This window comes from Sminthopsis crassicaudata, chromosome 1, assembly GCF_048593235.1.
Source record: "Sminthopsis crassicaudata isolate SCR6 chromosome 1, ASM4859323v1, whole genome shotgun sequence".
NCBI classification, from domain to species: domain Eukaryota; kingdom Metazoa; phylum Chordata; class Mammalia; order Dasyuromorphia; family Dasyuridae; genus Sminthopsis; species Sminthopsis crassicaudata.
Window position 1 is genome coordinate 414,254,953 of NC_133617.1, and position 18,592 is coordinate 414,273,544.

General features: G+C 33.2%; 1 long non-coding RNA gene across 2 annotated transcripts in view; it reads right to left on the minus strand.

The window, feature by feature from the left end:
• LOC141554836 (uncharacterized) overlaps nt 1-18,592 on the minus strand; it is a 212,076-nt gene that overhangs the window by 34,460 nt on the left and 159,024 nt on the right. The window contains exon 3 of one of the 2 annotated variants that reach the window (XR_012485976.1): nt 11,168-11,623. The exons of the other annotated variant lie outside the window; for it this stretch is intronic. This is a non-coding gene — a long non-coding RNA (uncharacterized LOC141554836). Of the gene's footprint in view, nt 1-11,167; nt 11,624-18,592 lie in introns of those variants that run through there. 2 annotated transcript variants of the gene reach the window in all.

Below are 18,592 nucleotides of genomic sequence, written 5' to 3' on the forward strand. Positions count from 1 at the left end.
AAGAAAGGCTTGAAAAGGAGATGACACTTGAGGGGATGATTTTGATGAAAAGGGGATTCCAAAAAATGGAGATAGCAGGCAGAGCCTCTAGGTATGGGAGGCAGCTTAACAAAGGCATCAAGACAAGAGATGAAATGTCATGTGAGAGAAATAGCAAATAGATCAATTTGACTCAAGTATAGAATACATGAGAGTAAATATATTATAGTCTCCTACCTCTTTAGGAGATAGATTGTGGAGGACACATTCAAATTCTCCTGCTGACACTTACCAACTGTATAACTATGGGCTTGTAATTTCTCTGAACCCAGAAGTTAAAGGCATATTTGTTCAGTTTTACTGACTTCCTATTGATATGAGACACATCATCAACTTTTTCTGGACTTGACTCTTTATGAAAGAATTAAAATCAGTGCATCCTAAAACATGCTCATTTGTGCCATCCTAAGTTTGACCTTCCTGTACCTTCATAACGAATTCCAAAGAATTCATTGCTAACTGCCATGTGTCCTCCACATTTAAAATGTTCTTCTCAGACTGATTATCATGCTCACCTCCCACTCAACAGTGAATCATTTAGAGGTCTACAATCCTAAAAGTATATTAAATGTGTTTCCACAGCAACATACCATCATACCCACAATTAACATCTACCATAAAGAAATAGCATTTATTCATACAAAGAATCTGGAGTTTTTCCTCAAAGGAACATGATTTTTTCATAGATTTTCATTATTATATAATAAGTTCATTCATTCTAAGAATGTTCAAAAATATTTTACTAGAGGCTGAAGAAGCCTTGGGGTATATAACCATATTCAGGAAGGAAAAGCTACTTATTATTTGGTAAGCTGGTAACTTTTAGGGCTTGGGGGGGGTGTGGTGTATGTGTGTGTGTGTGTGTGTGTGTGTGTGTGTGTGTGTGTGTAAAAGAGACTTCAATAGTTATCTTCCCCAGATTCTTAAACTATGGCTCCCAATACCAAATGGAGTCTCATATTTGAAATAGGGTTTGCAAAATTATGATTTATTATCAGTTAATGTTTGATTTGTTTAGCTATATATAGCTGTGGTCATATAAATTATATATTTGGTGAAAACTGGTCACAAATGTAAAAAATGTTAAGAAGCCCTCATCTAAACCATACTAACATGTATACAAGAAAAAAACAAATAGCCAAAAACTTTATGGCATTTCTCTCTTTTTAAAAATATTTTTCCCATGGGCAATCTCAAAGTAAAATAGAGACTACAATCATTAATATGTCTATAAGCATTTAATACTGGCTTTAATAGTATTTTAAGATAATATTTCTCTGCTCTGAAACCTGATAAGTCTCTAATGTATAACCTTTTTGGGAAAAAAAATAACAAAAAAATTATACATGCATGCTTTTCAGTATGTATGTACACACACACACACATCAAACACAGAGAAGACAAAAAACATCAGCCAAAAGTAGTCTATTCCTGATTTTATCAATTTCCTAAAGTCAGCCTCAGAGTGAGATTGAAGCTAATACCACTATTAAGGCTATTGACAACAGATACTGACTTCCTATCTCCATAGATCAATGGTATTGTAGCAGCATCCCCTAAGATTTCTTCTCAGTTTAATGAAACAGATGCAGAGCTGAATATCTGAGAAGGAGAAAAGAAGGGGAGGAAGGTATGGTGGGAAAGGAAGAGGAAGGAAAAGAAAAAAAGAAGAAAATTAAGGGGAGAAGAGCAGAGGACAAAGGAGGACTGTATTACAAAACTAAGGAAATTTAGTGATCTTTGTTTACAAGAGACTTGCCTTATGTTGCATGGTTTATGTGTGTATACATACATACATATATGTGTATAGATAGTTGTATATTGCACATAAAACATTATGTGTATAGACAGGTACTGACATACATATATATACCTATCCATGTGCATGAATAAAAAAAGAAAGAGTTAGAACATCAAAAGTTCAAGATATGATGATTTTCAAGGTTAGCAAAAGCCTTAATCTCAACACATCCAATTCCCTTCTCTCTATTGGGCTTACCTTTGTCAAAATCTCTAGGACCTTTTATTCAGAGTTCACAGGTTCCCTAGGTACAAATTATGTAGAGTTAAATTACACATGCAAAGCATCCTGAATGGTGTTTCTGTTAGTGATACCACCATTCTCTTAGTTATCTAAGGTTAGCCAGAAAACAAGGTATTAAAGTGATCAAAGGAATTGTGAGGAAATCCCTCATAGAGGAGAATGGGAAAGAGTTAAAGTCTCAGGAGAGAAGTAAATCAGGATATGAGCCAGGTGAAGAAGCAAAGTTTCTTTAGAATATCAAATGCCAAGGAGCTAAAACAGACCAGAAATTGTGGGTGTTGTTAAGTTTTCAAAACTATATACATCTGCACACACTCAAATGTATGCTCCCTGCAAAATAATAATTTATTTTTCTTTCAGAAGCTTCATCCCTTCCATAATAACTGCATATTTTCCATCTCTTCCTTCACATGTTGGTGCTTGATTAATCGTCTTAATACATAGCATTGGTCACACTCCTCTTCAAACTATTCACTGGCTCTCTTTATCTACAAGAATCCTTTGCTTGAACACAAAAACTCTTTGTGTCCTGCCTCAAACTATCCTTTGAGATTTTTTTCCCCACATCATTACTATTTACCAAACCAAGCTGAACTATTCAACATTTCTTAATGTTTTTCTGCCTGTGTGACTTTGATTGATTATTTCTTATTCTTGGAATGTCCCATCTACTCTTCCATCAAGGAAGACCCAGCCCCAATGGTATCTTCTCTATGAATCCTTCTCCTAACTTCTCCAAAGAGAAATGATCCTCTTTGCTGGAGATTCTCCTTGAATTTCTTCAAGAGTCTCCTATACATTTAACACATTCTATATTAGATGCATTGGTATATATGTTTTATCTTGCCTACTTAATCATTAAGGTGTTTAGACCCTCTTGGTACATACATAACACAGTGCCTAAATGTCGAGTGCTTAGTAAATGTTTTCTACATGGATTAATTGATTAACTAGTATTTTAACAATTTAAAACATCAATCAGGTTCTTACAAGTTGTTACTCCACATTTTATTACCTACCTCCTCTATCCTTGATATTTTTGGATTGAGCAATTCTTCACTGTTGAACCCCTGGTCTCAGGATTTAACTGCTGCTCTTTTTAGACTCCTGAACCCTAATTTTACTGTCCTTTTCTCCCCTGGAATCTACTTAAAATTCTTGATTAAGGTATGCTTCCTCAGACTCTTGTCTATCTTCCTGGAAAAATGCCCCTAAGCAGCAGCTCCTTTCTTTCAAGGTTTTTCATGCTGACTGGTCTTGAGTCAACTAATGTATGCTTTTGAAGCCCTCCAGCCCGTATCAAATCATTCTGCTGTCTGACTTATTTCATCTAAAACTCCCTTTATCTCTTCATCCATCTCCACTGTTAGTTCACATATCAGGGTTCACAGCTTTCAGGACTTTGACAGTAGCCTGTTAAGCTACTTCACTTAGTACAAACATTAGCATACATAAAACATTTACATTAGGAATCAAACAGAGAATCTCAGTCAGAAAGGAACTCAGAAGCTATTTAGTCTGAATCACATCTGAAAAAAAATCCCTTTAAGAAGGAAAATAAGCATTCATTAAGTACCTACTATGTGCCATTTACTTTACTAAGCATTTTACAAATATTTCCTTTGCTGTTCATAACCCAGTGAGGCACGTGCTGTTATATACCCATTCTACAGCTGAGGAAATGAAGGCAGAGAGCAATGACTTCCCTGGGGCAACACAGCCAGTAAGTGGCTGAGATCAGAGTTGAATTCAAACTTTCATGACTTCAGGTCCAACACTGTATGTACCTTCTAACTAATTCTACAATATATCCAAAAAGTGATTATCCATTTTTCATTTGAATATTTCCTTGTTAGGGATAATTCAGTGTCTTTTAAGGAATCCCATTCCACTTGTATATTTGTCTAATGCAGCTAAGTGCTACAGTAGATTGAGCACAAACTTGGAATCAAGAAGACTCATTTTCATGAGCTCAAATCTGGCCTCAAACACTTACTATGTGTATGGCCCTGGGCAAGTCGCTTAATCCTGTTTGACTCTATTCTCATCTGTAAAATGAATTGGAGAAGGAAATGGAAAAACAGTGCAATATATTTGATGAGAAAATCACAAAATTAGGTCACAAAGAATAGACAATTCTGAAATGGCTGAACAAAATCATTGACTCCAAACAGAGGCTAAATGATTATTTGTATCCATATTGGTTACTTCATTTTAGTGGTGATTTGGACAAGACACCTGCTTAGGTCGCTACCACCTCAAATTCAGAAAGGCTATGAAATTATGCCTTATATTAAACTTTAATCATTGATCTTCTATAATAAGATTGAGTAGAAACCATTTATTGACATTTGAAACATTCCAAATTAGATGAGAGAGCTTAAGTTGGTCACAAAAGTCAGCAAAAATCTCTGACCTGTATCATATATCTGGTGGCAAAGTTTTGGTATAATGAAATCTCTTCTTCCTTTTAAAGAATCTAGTCATATAATTAACAACAGTAACAACATTGTTGTTGAAATACATTGAATTTACTTCTGGGCTATGAAAAATTTATTCATATATATTTGCAAATAAACCAGTATATAATGGTGATGCAAGTGGGTTAACTTCAGTACACAGTAGGTACAACTAAAAAATCAGATGGAGTCTATTCATAGATAAGAGATAAATGAGATCTCAGCATCATTTTATAATTGAAGGAACTGAAAATGAAAGGTTTGAGTGACCTACCCAAAGTTGAATAATTAATAATTGTAAAAATCAATATTTGAACCCAGGTTCCTGGACTCCAAATCTAATGTTTTTTCCACTGCATTTCTCTCAGTAAGCAATGATCAAATTAACTATATCTATATCAATCTAGAGAGATATGTGTATGTGTATAGAGATACATCTGTATACATTTGTGTGGATATGAATAAATGTGGATATGTGGATATATATATATATACATATGTATAAATATATGTACATATACTACATATGGATAAACACATAGTTACTCTTTATACTTTACAAAAGAAAGGGAAAACTATGATAAAAGAATGAGGTGTCAGGAAAAAAAGGTAAGAATAGATTTAAAAAGTCAAACAGCATGAACTTCTGGATCAAAAGAGAGCAAGAAAATGGAGAATTAGACATTTTCTCTGATCCCCTCAAATCTCTCTAAAAATTAGCAACAAAAATAAAACAACTTCAGCTGTATTAAAGATCTAGAACACCCAGAATCTTCCTCCCCCCCAAAAAAAAAAAGCCAAAAAAATCCTAAACAAATAAACTGCCATTCACTGACCCTAAGGTTACAAAACATGTCTCTTCAACCTCCCAAACTATCTCTAGACAGGCTGTACTCATCAACCAAAGGACATTCACTACACAAGGTTATAATAAAATCCTACCCACCCCCCAGTCTCATCTCCCTCTTTCCAATACTGTGGAGACTTTGGCTTCAGCTGGGTCACAAGTGACAGCTAACATAGCCACAGTCCCTTCAAAGCTTATTAGGGTTTACAACTCCATACCACATGAACTGTGAAGTTCTAAACTGCTATGCCAGGGAAACTACCTCGGAAGTACTGGTACAGCAGAACTTCTGTGCTGGTACAAAGAATTAAGAAGCAGAAGGAATAGGACAGGACAAGAGGAAAAGACATTACTGGGTTATGGTATTGAGCAGCACTCCAACAAGCCCAAGGAAAAGAGCATGTCATCAAAGGCCACATGGGGCAGAGATCTGAATTAGTGAACCATGAATTGCCAATGTAGGAAAAGGCTGACAAGCTTTGAGATCTAGTCCCCAAGGTAACAACCATTAAAAAGATCTGAGTCCTAACTTAAGCAATAGGGAAAATATATTGGGTGGGAAGTGGGAGGTAGGGAAGGAGAGGAGACTTACATCTTGAACATAAAGAGATACACCAACATAGAAAACATTAGTAAGATAAGGAAATGTTGTCTGCAGATCTAGTAAATTAATTCAGGCATCTATGAAAAAATACTGCAAAACAAAGGGCAAAAATTCATAATTTGATGAGACAAAGTATTTTTGCAAAATTGAGAGAATATGGATCTATAACACACTTTTCCTGAGTGGTTTAAAAGACAAATGAGACAGAATTTATGGTTTCTCCAGTGAAAATAATGAGCAGAATAGAAAAAACTGAAATCAAAAATGGCAAGTCTCACTAAAGAAACAAAAGAGGAAACAATAGATTGGGAATGTGTACTATATATATATATATATATATATACACATATATATATATATATATATATATATATATATATATACATATATACAGAAATGAAACAAAGTCTAGAAGGAAAAAAGCCACTTTAAAAACTTTTTAAAATATACTCATTATATAAGAAAAATACATTGAGCATGAAGATAGGATGTGTAGAGACAACTTAAAGATCATAGTTCTCTTAGAAAAACAAAGCAAGACAAAAACAAAAAAACCAAACATCATAGTGCAGAAAATAACAGAAAAGAACTTTCCAGAACTCCTGAACATAGAAAATGAAATACAATTGAAATAATTCATAGATCACCTCCAGAAAAAAACCCAAAGCTACAAACTTCAAGACACATAGTGATTAAATTGAATGATTCCCTTTAGAAACTAGTTCTGAAAGTGATCAAAAGAAAGCCAATTCAAATAACTTAATTCTGCACTCGCCAGAAAATATAGGAGGGAAAAGAATAATGTGTCCCCCAAAAGTAATAGAATTCAGGTGAGGATACAGCTTAAGATGACCTACCCTGCAAATTGAGCTTAATTACACGTGAAGAGAAAGAAAGAAAATTAGTATTGAAGAGATCCTTTATTTCTCTAATACCACAAAACAACAATAATCCAGCAGCCAAGGATAGGAACAGCAACAAGTGACAGCAGGAAGACCAGTAAGATTTTTTTTTTCCAAAAGGATACAAGAGTAAAGGCAGAAATTTGGCAGGGATAGAAATGAAGAGGTGGCCATGGGCACCTCAAGCAGAACCTGGCAAAACATGTCTACAGGTAAAATGTGTGTGTGTGTGTGTGTGTGTGTACGAAACTATGAGGGACATGAAAGGGAAAGAAGAAGAAAAGGACAGAGAGGAATGAGTAAAGTGTCCAGATCAAATAAAAAACTACCAATGAAGAGAAAGTAGTATTTGTGGTCTCAGGAAAAGATGAGTCTAAAAAAGAGTGGATGAAAAGAAAGAGCAAAAAATCAAAAGGGGGGGGGAGAAAAAAAGAAGAAAACTTTGCTTTGATGCTGAAAGGGCATTCCACTGATTGATACAAACTTCAAGAGGTAGTAAGGAAGATGAGGACCATGTGCAAGGTATGCCCTGTGGGGATTTGGTGTTTCAAAATTCTAGTCATCTTACCTCAGTAAGGTTGAAAGCTGGAATTTCTGTGGCCAGTGAGCAGTTGGGAAAAAGAAGAGCTGTAACAAGAAAGGAGATTCTGAGGCCATTTGGGGTATTCTAGGAAGAATACAGAACAGTGGTGGGTTGCTTAATCAAGTTCAGATGAGGAAGGGACATTAGTAAGGGCCACTGTCCTCTTTGAAACCTGTAATAAAAAATATTGTTCTAGGAGTAAGGCAAAATGGAAGAGGGGAATCCATGGGGCAAACTTGATAAAGACAGTAACAGAAACTGTCTAGAAGGAAAGTATAGAATAAATACATTAAAAACTTTGCATGAGAAATACAAATATATGAGAAAACAGATAGTTATGGGTTTCATGAGTCAGAGAATGAGACACTAAAGTAGACAGATTTAATTATGAAAAGAATGAGAGGAATAGTTTTTTGCATAAGGATGCCAAATTGAAATTTTTAAATCTGAGAAAAAAATATTTGAAGGGAAGAAGAATAAAGGAAATTTTATTTGATTAACTTAGAGGGGGAAAAAAATAAGATGAATTATGTACTCAGATAAAATAAGGAGAGAAAAAGCAAATAACTAAAACCTAAAAGAGAAAGAGGTAACACATAGGTAAAAAGAGGGAAAAGATCCAGTAAGAATAGAACCTGAAAAAAAGAATGTAAGCAAAGTAACATGAAAAATAGTTCTCAGCTTACAAAAAGGGAAAAATTAAAACTGAAAAAAATAACAGAGACAGATGAAGGAAAATGTAAAAAACTCATAATTTTAAATGTGAATGAATTAAACAATCCAATAAAATGAAGGCAGGGAAGGACAATTTGGATAAGAAAACAAAAATCCTAAAATATTTTGCTCACAAGAAACATTTAAAAAACAAAGATATTTACAAAATAAAACTTAGGAGGTAGGGGAAAGAATTCTCAATGTATCAAGTGAATATAAGTACTTATTTGACAAAGCAAAATTTAATATTCAAAAAGAAATTATATCATACTGAAAGGAACCATAGACCATACAAATATAAGTAACAAACATATACACTCTAAATGTCTTAACATACAAATTCAAAATCATAAATATATGATCTACAAAAATAATAGAAAATAACACAATAGTGAAAGGAAACTTCAATATACCTTGCTCAGTTTTTGATACATCTAACAAAAAGATAACAAAAGGGAAAATAAGGAAATTAAGACGTTTCTAAGTAGAATTAAAAAGACTTATGACATTTTAAAAAATGGAATGACAAAATAATACACAGATTTTTCAACACCACCTGGGTCTTTTACAAAAATTGACCATATGCTAGAATAGAGCCATGTTACAAACAAATGTTAAAAAACAAAAATAGTTCATCTATCCATTATAGAAAATAACACAATAAAAATAGTAAAGGACATACATAGAGAAAGAGAAATTTAATTAATAATGAATTCTAAGTAATAATGGACCAAAGAATAAGTCACAGAAGCAATCAATAACTATGTAAAAGAAAATTATGAAACTGAAATAATATACCAAAATTTCTGGTAAATATCACAATCTTCAGAGGAAATAACACATCCTTACAAAATTACATTAACAAAATAAAACAGAGAGGATTAGTGAGTTAAACATGTATTTTTAAAATTAAAAGTCAATAAACAGAGAAATTTCAAAAAAGCACAGAAGGGGAGATATTTATATTTTATAAGCAAATATATATGGAAAAAAAAACAGAAATGAATGTAACAAAGCTTGTTCTTTGGAAAGGCAAATAAAAATGAAAAACTATTAGTTATTCTGATTAAAAAGGAAGAGAGGAAGAACATCGATAAAATAGAAAATAAGCAAGGTGAAATCACAGAAAAATGAGAATAAAAAGAATAGCCTAATATAAAGTGCAAAATTATATGCTAACAAAATAGAACACAAAGAACATGGAGAAATATCCTAAACTACCAGAAAATCAGATATAAATCTTAAAGAATCCAATTTCAGAAAATAAAATAGATATAGCTGTAAAAAAAATAGCTCCTGGTCCTGATAGATTTTACAAAGAAATTCTATAAAATTAAAAAAAAAAAACACATTAACACCCATGCTTCACAAAATATTCTTAAAAATTAAGAAAGAATCCGACCAGAATTCTTTTTATGACTCAAATTTAGTATAGTATTAATACCCAGAAAACAAAGTAAAATACAGAAAGAAAACTGTAAGCTAATATTATTAGTGAACGTTTATTCAAAGATTTTAAATAAAATCATTTCAAACAAATTACAGCAATTTATCACCCCCCCCAAAAAAATCATTATTACCAAATCGGATTTATACTAGACATATAAGGTTAGTTCTACATTAACAAAACAATTAATCATATTAAAAACCAAAACCTCAAAACACACACACACACACTCACACACACACAAAGTATCTAAAAAAATACAGAAAAAAGCCTTTGAGAAAGTACAACTTTATAAACTATAGGCATATAGGAATCCCTCTGAATAGTTAAAAAGCATCTATCTAAATCCCAAAACAACCATTATTTGCAATGGCTATTTATTAGAACCTTTTCTAATAAATTCAAAATGCCCCTTTTTCCTACTGTTATTGATATATTTCTGAAAATGCCAGCAATAACAGTGAGACAAGAGAAAGAAAATATGGACATAAAGATAATTAAAGAAGTAATAAAACTATCCCTTCTGATGAAATCTGGTTTACTTGGTAAATCACAGATAAGCAGCAAAGACATTCACTGAAAAATCAATAGCTTCAGCTGTAAGAAATTTTGTGTATGATGAACCAGAAAATTACAGAAAAAATTTACATGAACTGATTCAAAGTGAAGTAAGCAGAACCAAGCACAGTAATTACAATATAAATAGGGAGAAAGCAATTGCATGCCAAAAGAAATCATCAAAAGGAATCAAATGAAGAGATATGAGAAGATACCCCCAATTCACCTGTTTAAGGAAATAACAGGTCTACAGAGACTGCATATTTTCAGACTTTTTCAATATTGGTTAGTTATGTCATTTTGTTTTCCTTTCTAAAAAATACTATTTGTTATATGGGTTGACTCTCTGGGAAGGTTAATGAGAAAGGGAGAAAGATATAGCATAATGTAATGATATAAGGCACAGAAGATCTGTATTAATAAACTTATTTTTTAAGTTAGTGGCATGCAGAATGTCTAAAAAATGTTTTTAAATAATGAAAATGCAACTCTCAGGGTTTATCTCACACATTATATTGGCTAATATGACAGAAAAGGAAAATGACAAAAGTTGAAGAATATGGGGGAGAATTGGCATATTAATTCACTTGTGAATGAATCCAACAATTTTGAAGGACAATTTGAAACTATATCCAAAGGGCTATAAAATCATGCATAATCTATGACTCAGCAATTTCACCACTAAATCTGAAACCCTAAAATATTTTTAAGGACTATTATGTAGAAAAATGTTTACAAGCAGCTCTTTTTGCGGTAGCAAAGAACTGAAAATTGGTGAATGGCTGAACAAGTTGTGTCATTTGATGTTGATGGAATACTGTTGTACTACAGAAACTGAGGATCAGGGGCAGTGAGATGGCACCAGCCCTGAAGTCAGGAGGACCTGAGTTCAAATCTTACATCAGACACTTAATACTGCTTAGCTGTATGATCCTGGCCAAGTCACTTAACTTCAGTTGCCTCAGGGGAAAAAAAAACTGCTTTCAGAAAAACCTGGAAAAACTTACACAAACCAATGAAAAATGAAGTGAGGAGAACATAGGACATGCATAGTAATAGCAATATTGTACAATGATTAATTGTGAATGACTTAGATATTCTCGGCAATACAAAATCTGAAGGTCTTTTGATGAAAAATGATCTCCTGCTCCAGAGAAAGAATAAATGAGTCTGAATGCAGATCAAAGCATATTATTTCCATCTTGTACTTTATTTGGTAGTTTCTTCTCCTTCTACTCCCCTTCATCTTTCTTTTCCTCTCCTCCTTCTTCCTTCTCCTCTACCTCCTCTTCCTCCTCTGACTTCTTCCTCCTCTTCCTCTTCTTCCTCTTCCTCTTCTTCTTCTTCTCCTCTTTTTCTTGATTCCTTTCTTCTTCTCCTCTTTCTCCTCCTCCTCCTTCTGTCTTTGTTTTCTTTCATAACATGACTAATATGAAAAAAATTTTTGCATGACTACACATGTATAATGTATAACCTGTATCAAATTGTTTGCATAAATTTGGAACTTAGTTAAGTTTAAATTGTTTTTACATATAATCAAAAATATTATTTTGAAATCAAAATTAAAATATCAAAAATATACATACAAATAAAAAATGCCAGAAGCTCAAACTTCTAATCATTCATTTAACAATTGCTCATCCAAGTATCTACTATGTACTCAATACCTGCTTGGAAAGAGACTACTGAAAAATTGAAAATATCCAAGGAGGCTCATAGAATATGAAAATTTGATTATATACAAACCAGAAATCATGTGGATCCTAGAAGGATTCAAGAGCTTGCATGGAAACCCAATGCCAACAATAAATTTTTCTTTATGTATGCAATGAGTAAAAAACAAAAACAAAATCAACATAAGCCTGATTAATCTGATATGCTTAAATGTGAAAGAGTATTGAGTCTAAACATGTAGGAAACCATATGAAAAGTTTTGGAAAGGATATCTAAGATTAGAAAGTGAAAAAAGAAAGCAAAAATAAAAGGAGAGAAGAAGAGAAAGGGGAAATAGAAATATTTGGAAGACCGGGTGGATCTATCTAGATGAAAGCCCTCTCCACCTTTAAACCTGATGGATTTTGATGCCAATCACTTTAAGACACCATTGTAAAGACAGATATGTATGTATCTGTGTAGGCAGCATAGTAACAAAGCGTTAGAAAGAGATGAGTTTGTCTTACTGAGAGTGGGTGTGAAAATTCAGAAAAAGGAAGATAATAGAGTATAAAACAATTTAAACAATGTTGTGTAAGCCTTTCCAATGCTGGACTTTGGGTAGCCATTAGACATTTTTATTCTGAGAAATAACAGCTGCAAAATTCTGGTTTTTATTTGAATCTTCCTGATACTTAGCCTTTGATTTCCTTTTAAAGTATATTATTCTTGTTTAATCCTATAATGTGATGTCATAGAATTTGTCTTGGCTAGGCTTTTTTCAGGGAGCATGGTTCAGAGAGAAAAAATGTGGACTCAGAGACATAGTTGAATAGATGATGAACCTGAACCAGGTACTAGGGACCTGAATGTGATTCACAAGCATTCTGTTACATTAATTATATCATATATCATATTACATTTATTATAAACTTCTGAAAACTTGCTTAGCCATGATCTAGGGATTTTTGTCTTACTCCAAGCATCCTCTGTATAAGAGGGTAAGGGACGCTGTTAGTTTCCCCATATTTGTAGGAGGTGAGGGAGAGTGAGAATGACTACTTCTCTATTTTCAAGGTTCTTCTTGTCCTATTCAGATTCAATTGGGAAACTAGAAAAGAATCAGGAACATGGACTCTGACAAGGTTGGTAAAAAGGGTAGGAGACTGGAGAAGTCAGCAAGATCATTTTTTCCTAGCCATGCCTAATATCTATTCTTAGAGCTAATATTTTACCAAATCACTTTAGCAGAATCCGAATTCCTGGTACTTAATCCTTCCCCAACCTAGTATCTAATGATTCCCTGGTAAATAATTTCCCCAGAAAAAGATTGTATGGAATCAGTGGAAATGTATGGTACCGTGGGCCTACCCAATAATATATTTATATTGTTTTATACCTCTATCATATTCTCTTCTCTGAATTTTCATGCCCACACTCAGTAAGACAAACTAACCTATTTCTAATTCTTTGTTACAATGCTGCCTAGACAGATACATACATATGTGTCTTCATCAATGGCTTCCTAAAGTGACTAACATCAAGCAAACCTCCTATTTTTAGAGTAAAACCTATAGTGATAGTGTTGATATAAAAAAGTACTATTCACAAAAGCTCAACTTATAGGTGTCCTTGTTACCCATGACATTTGAAGTCCATCTGAGTATTCAGAATTACAAATTCTAAGGCCAAGCCAGCAGGTTATCTTTCATGAAAAGAACATGGCCTTTGAAATCCTATCCCTTATGGTTCTGGAATACTCAAGCCTTCCTAAGCTAGAGGAATCCAAGCGAGCTCTATGCATTTATTATTACTTTTCCTTGAGTTTCTTGGAGATCCTATTGGGTTTAAAGAAAGTGGCATCCTTTGGATATATTTATATTTTCCTCCCAGTTGTTTTGCATTTGATCTACAAATCAAACATCAGCATAAATCTAATAAAATGCTCTTTATTCTTTGCATAAAAATTCTATCCACTGGGAAGCAATGGAGCCATAAGGAATATCATTACCTAGAAGAAACAAATTACTGTGCTGGCCAAGGAATCTTTCATCAAGAGGATAAAAATAATAAAAATATTTTAAAATGTCCCAAATCACTAGTAAAAAAAAAGTTAATTGCAAATTAAAGCAAATTTAAAATTTTATCTTACTTTTATCATATTAGTAAAGATGAGAAAAGACAGAAATAGTAAATGTTAAAGGGGTTATATGAAATCAGATACATTAATGCATAGCTATGGGGCTAAATCATTCTTGAAAACAATTAGAAATCATACTGGAATAATCACTAAACCTCTAAAATACCCCATTATCCACAATAGCATTACTAAGAAGACCAAAACAGTGGGGAAAACCCCACATCTAAAAACTATATATTGAGGCAGATTGGAGTGCCTTTCATGGAGCTAAGCCTTTCATTTCATAGGTAGATAGATACATGTTTTCTAGTTGTATATTTGTTGGAAAGACACTTGAAAAAACTCATGTAACTGTTGAACAGATTTCATTTTCTCTTCCGACTATGGTTTGGGTTTTCAGGTTTAAGTATGATCCCTTTAGTGATAATTTCTTCATCTGAAAAGTAGGACAGCTGCAGGAAGTACTTCCTCCTAATAAGCCTTTCCAAACTCCCAACTTCTCTCACCTCATGAGGTAGTCACAAAAACTGAAATTGTCTATTATTCAGGATTGTTGTCTAGTGTGCTGAAAAAGAAAACTAATAATAAAAGATAGCAATTTAGATAGCACTTTGATAATTATGAAACATTTTCCCTTTGTGATCTCTCTTGTTCCTCACAACCATTCCATGAAATAGATGTCATACCCATTTCACACATGAGAAAGCTGAGATTAAAAGAAGTTAAATAATTTGCCCAATGCTTCACAACCCAAACACAGTTAAATATCTGAGCCAGATTTGAATTTAGGTATTCCTAACTCTAAATCTATCTATAAATTCACTGAACAACTTAGCTCCCTTCACAAAATAGGGAGGTGGGCCAAAAGGGCTAACCACAGACTTTCCAAAACTATCATCCAGTCCTCACCTCCTAAGCATGAATAAAATAAGAATTCTCTTCCAGGCCTCATTGTGTTCTCAATCTACACTTTCCCTTGATTTCCTAAACTAATGTAGGTTCAATTGTGAACCATAGCTATTATCAATTATCTATGAAGATAAATCTATACACCCAACCTTCTTGTCACTCTTGAAGTTCATTCAATTCTCTATCACTACCTGATTGTAATCCCATCTGGGTGCCCCAAAAACTTCTCAATGTGGCTAAAACATATTGTTCATTATCTCCCTTTCTTCTGTTTCTTTCTGTTCCCTATTTATTTCTGTCAAAACAACCATCATTTATCCAATCATACATGTTGAAAACTCATAGTCATCTTTGACTCTTCACTCTATCAATTGCAAAATCTGATCAACTCCATTTCCTTGGGGTCTCTCTAACTCATATATAGCCATTGCCTTACTTCAATTATCATCACTTTTCAGTGGACTATTGGTAGAACCAAGTTGATCACTCTACATCCTACTACATCCTCTCTAATATTATCCTCTAAATTGCTATTAAGTCAATATTTCTAATGCAGAGTTCTGAACATGACACTCCCTTGCTCAAAAAGCTTTTCTATTTATCTAGGTTAAAGTATATTAAAAACATGTAAAACATTTAATAATCTAGCACCAAATTACTTTTCTAATTCTATGCTACAACTCCCTTATTTATATGACTTAGTAAACTGGACTAGTTGTTGCTCTCTGCATATGCTATTTAATCTCTCACTTTCTTTTGTATAGACTATTCTTTATGCCTAAATGCTCTCCTTCTCCAGCTCTAGCTCTCAGAATCCCAAGTTCCCTTCAAGATCAAGTTAGAATGTTGCATTTAATGTTTTACATTAGGCTTTTCCTGATCCACATAATTATCAGGGTAATCTCTGGCTTTTAAAGTTATTTTTTTTCTTTGCTTTTTATATAATTTAGGTTTACTTATCTGTGTAAACATTGTAAACCCAGAAGAGTGCAAAATTCTTGGGACTAAGGACTATTTCTTGTTCTGTTTTTGTATCCAAAACACCTAACAGTGTGCCATGTTCATAGTAAGTATGAAATACTTATTGAAAAAAAATTAAAAATTGTATGAAATAGGTGTGTTGGAAAATGTTTGACAAGAAGTTTTATGGGAAAAATCTATGCAGGAGAGACTTTTAAGGCTAATCTACATTAATATTTTCTCTATCACTTTCTTAATTCTAAGCAAGCAATAAAATAATAAATCAAGTCTTGATTTGTGGTATTTGCAAATTTCTGAAATTTAAATGTTCACATTGAAATTTTAATAATTGATTTTTCTAAGCTAATGTAAGCTGACACTATCACACACCTACATAAACAGTTTGATATAGTCAATGGAGTGCTGGAGCTGAAGTTAAGAAAACTTAAGTTCAAATCCTACTTCTAATACAGCTATGTGATCCTGGCAAATCACTTTATCTCATTAAAATTATTGTTTCATGTAACATAACTGTGTTATCTAATTTATAATCTTGTTTTGAAGCCCAAGTGAAATAATATAAACTTTATAAATGTTAGTTATAACGTCATTCCATAAAATGGAAATAATTCTATCTTTCTATTATACACTTCATAGGGATCAATTAAATAATAAACACAAAACATGCCAAGTAGTAATAAACTTATACTCTCAAAGGGTTCTCAGTTTGTTAGCTTGAATATACAAGCATATTCAAGTTACGTAATAATAATAGTTAAGTAGCTTATAGACCATTTGAACTTTTGTTGTTCTTGTTCATTTTTCAGTCATTATCAACTTTTTGTGATTCCATTTGAGTTTTTTTGGTAAAGATATCCTAGAAACCCATTTGTCAATTCTTCCTCCAGTTCTTTTCACAAATGAGGAAACTGAGGCACACAGGGCTACTTGAAAAGTAACATAGCAAGTAAATGTCAGAAGCCAAATTTGAACTCACAAAGAAGAAGCTTCCTGGCTCCAGGATCAGCTGCCCTTCTTAGAACTGTAAAACCTATGAAAAAACTCTGAAAATCCACAATGAGAATTCAGGTATATTTTGTTTAATTTAATAGATGTACTCTTGAAAATGAGTACAAACAGATTTTTATAAACTGCATTTTAAGTCATCATGAGAGATAATTCTATAGTATTTTGGTCTTTAATTATTTAACAAAACAAAAGTATTATTTAGTACTAATAATCACTTTTTTTGCTTGCATTACTCCTTCATGAATTGAATTTCTGAAGAGTTCTGACATATGTCAGCTTATTTAATTCCTACGACAATCTTTGGGAAGGGGGAAAAGTGTGGTAAATTCATCAGCTGCAATGGACCTAACTATCTCCATATACAAATGATGCATGGAAACATCTATATACTCAGCCTCAGTCTCTTCCTTGAGTTTCAGTCCTATATCTCTAAGTATTTTATATTTCAAACTAGATTTTCTGGAGACATATTAAATTCTAAATGTCCAAAGCTAAACTACCTTATACTCAAAATATTATCTTGTAAACTTCACTATTTATGTCAGATATTACCTCCTGTCAGTCTCTTAGGTTTCAGGGTCATGATTAATAACTTTACTGACCACCGTGATTTGCTCAATCTCCCTTACATCCAAAAGAGGCCAGATTGGCCTGGGAATCAGAATCAGCAGATGAGGAAGCTGATTGAGCATTGCTTAGGTTGCATAAAGCAGAGATCCTTTCAAGTGTTCACTTGCTGAACCCAGAATTCCCTCTGCTGTACCAACAGCCACAAAACTGGCTCAGACTATCTCATGTCAACCTCCAATGGACTAAGGGGTCTCTGGGGACCTTCCACTCTTACCCATTTTCTTGTTTCCTCCACTTGTGTTTTTTGGCTTTACAACCCCTGCTGACTAATCCTATCCTGAGCCCAGTTCTAACTATAGTTCCACATGCATGCCATCCATTTGAGAGGAATAAAAGCACATATATAACTCAATTCTGTTTGTCTTTCTTAGACCAAACTCTAAAGTTGATAGTTATTAACTTCAATATGGTCCCATACTCCTCATTTTCTTGCATTCCATATATCTAATTAGTTTCCTAAGTTCCTTTTGCTCTTCCTAACTATATTGCCTCTAATTATAAAGTATGTCCAGAAAAGCTGCTCTTCTTAACACAGAACAAATATATTGGAATCATTGTTTTTACTTGCAGCACCTCTTTTAGGAAGATTGGATAGTACCAATGGGTTGCTTTGAGAAATATTCCATATCTCATAAAAAAGATTATTTGGTCAAATCACATTACTCTACAATATCTTATGATGAATGAGTTATGAGGCAATAAAGTGTGGTTGAAGGGATATATAATGGTATATTATTATTCTAAAAGAAATGATCAATAAGATGACTTCAGAAAAACCTGCAGAGACTTAAATGAACTGATGCTAAGTAGAACTAAGAGAACATTGTGCATGGCAACAGCAAGATTATACAATAACCAATTCTGATGGATTTTGCTCTTTTCAGAAGTGAGGTAATTGAGCCAGTTTCAATGTTCTTGTAGTAGAAAGAGCCATCCACATCCAGAAAGAGGCCTATGGGGACTGAATATGGATCACAACATAGTGATCACCTTTTTACCTTTTTTATTATTATTTGCTTGCTTCTTTTTTCTTTCTCATTATTTTCCTTTTTGATATGATTTTTTCTTGTGCAG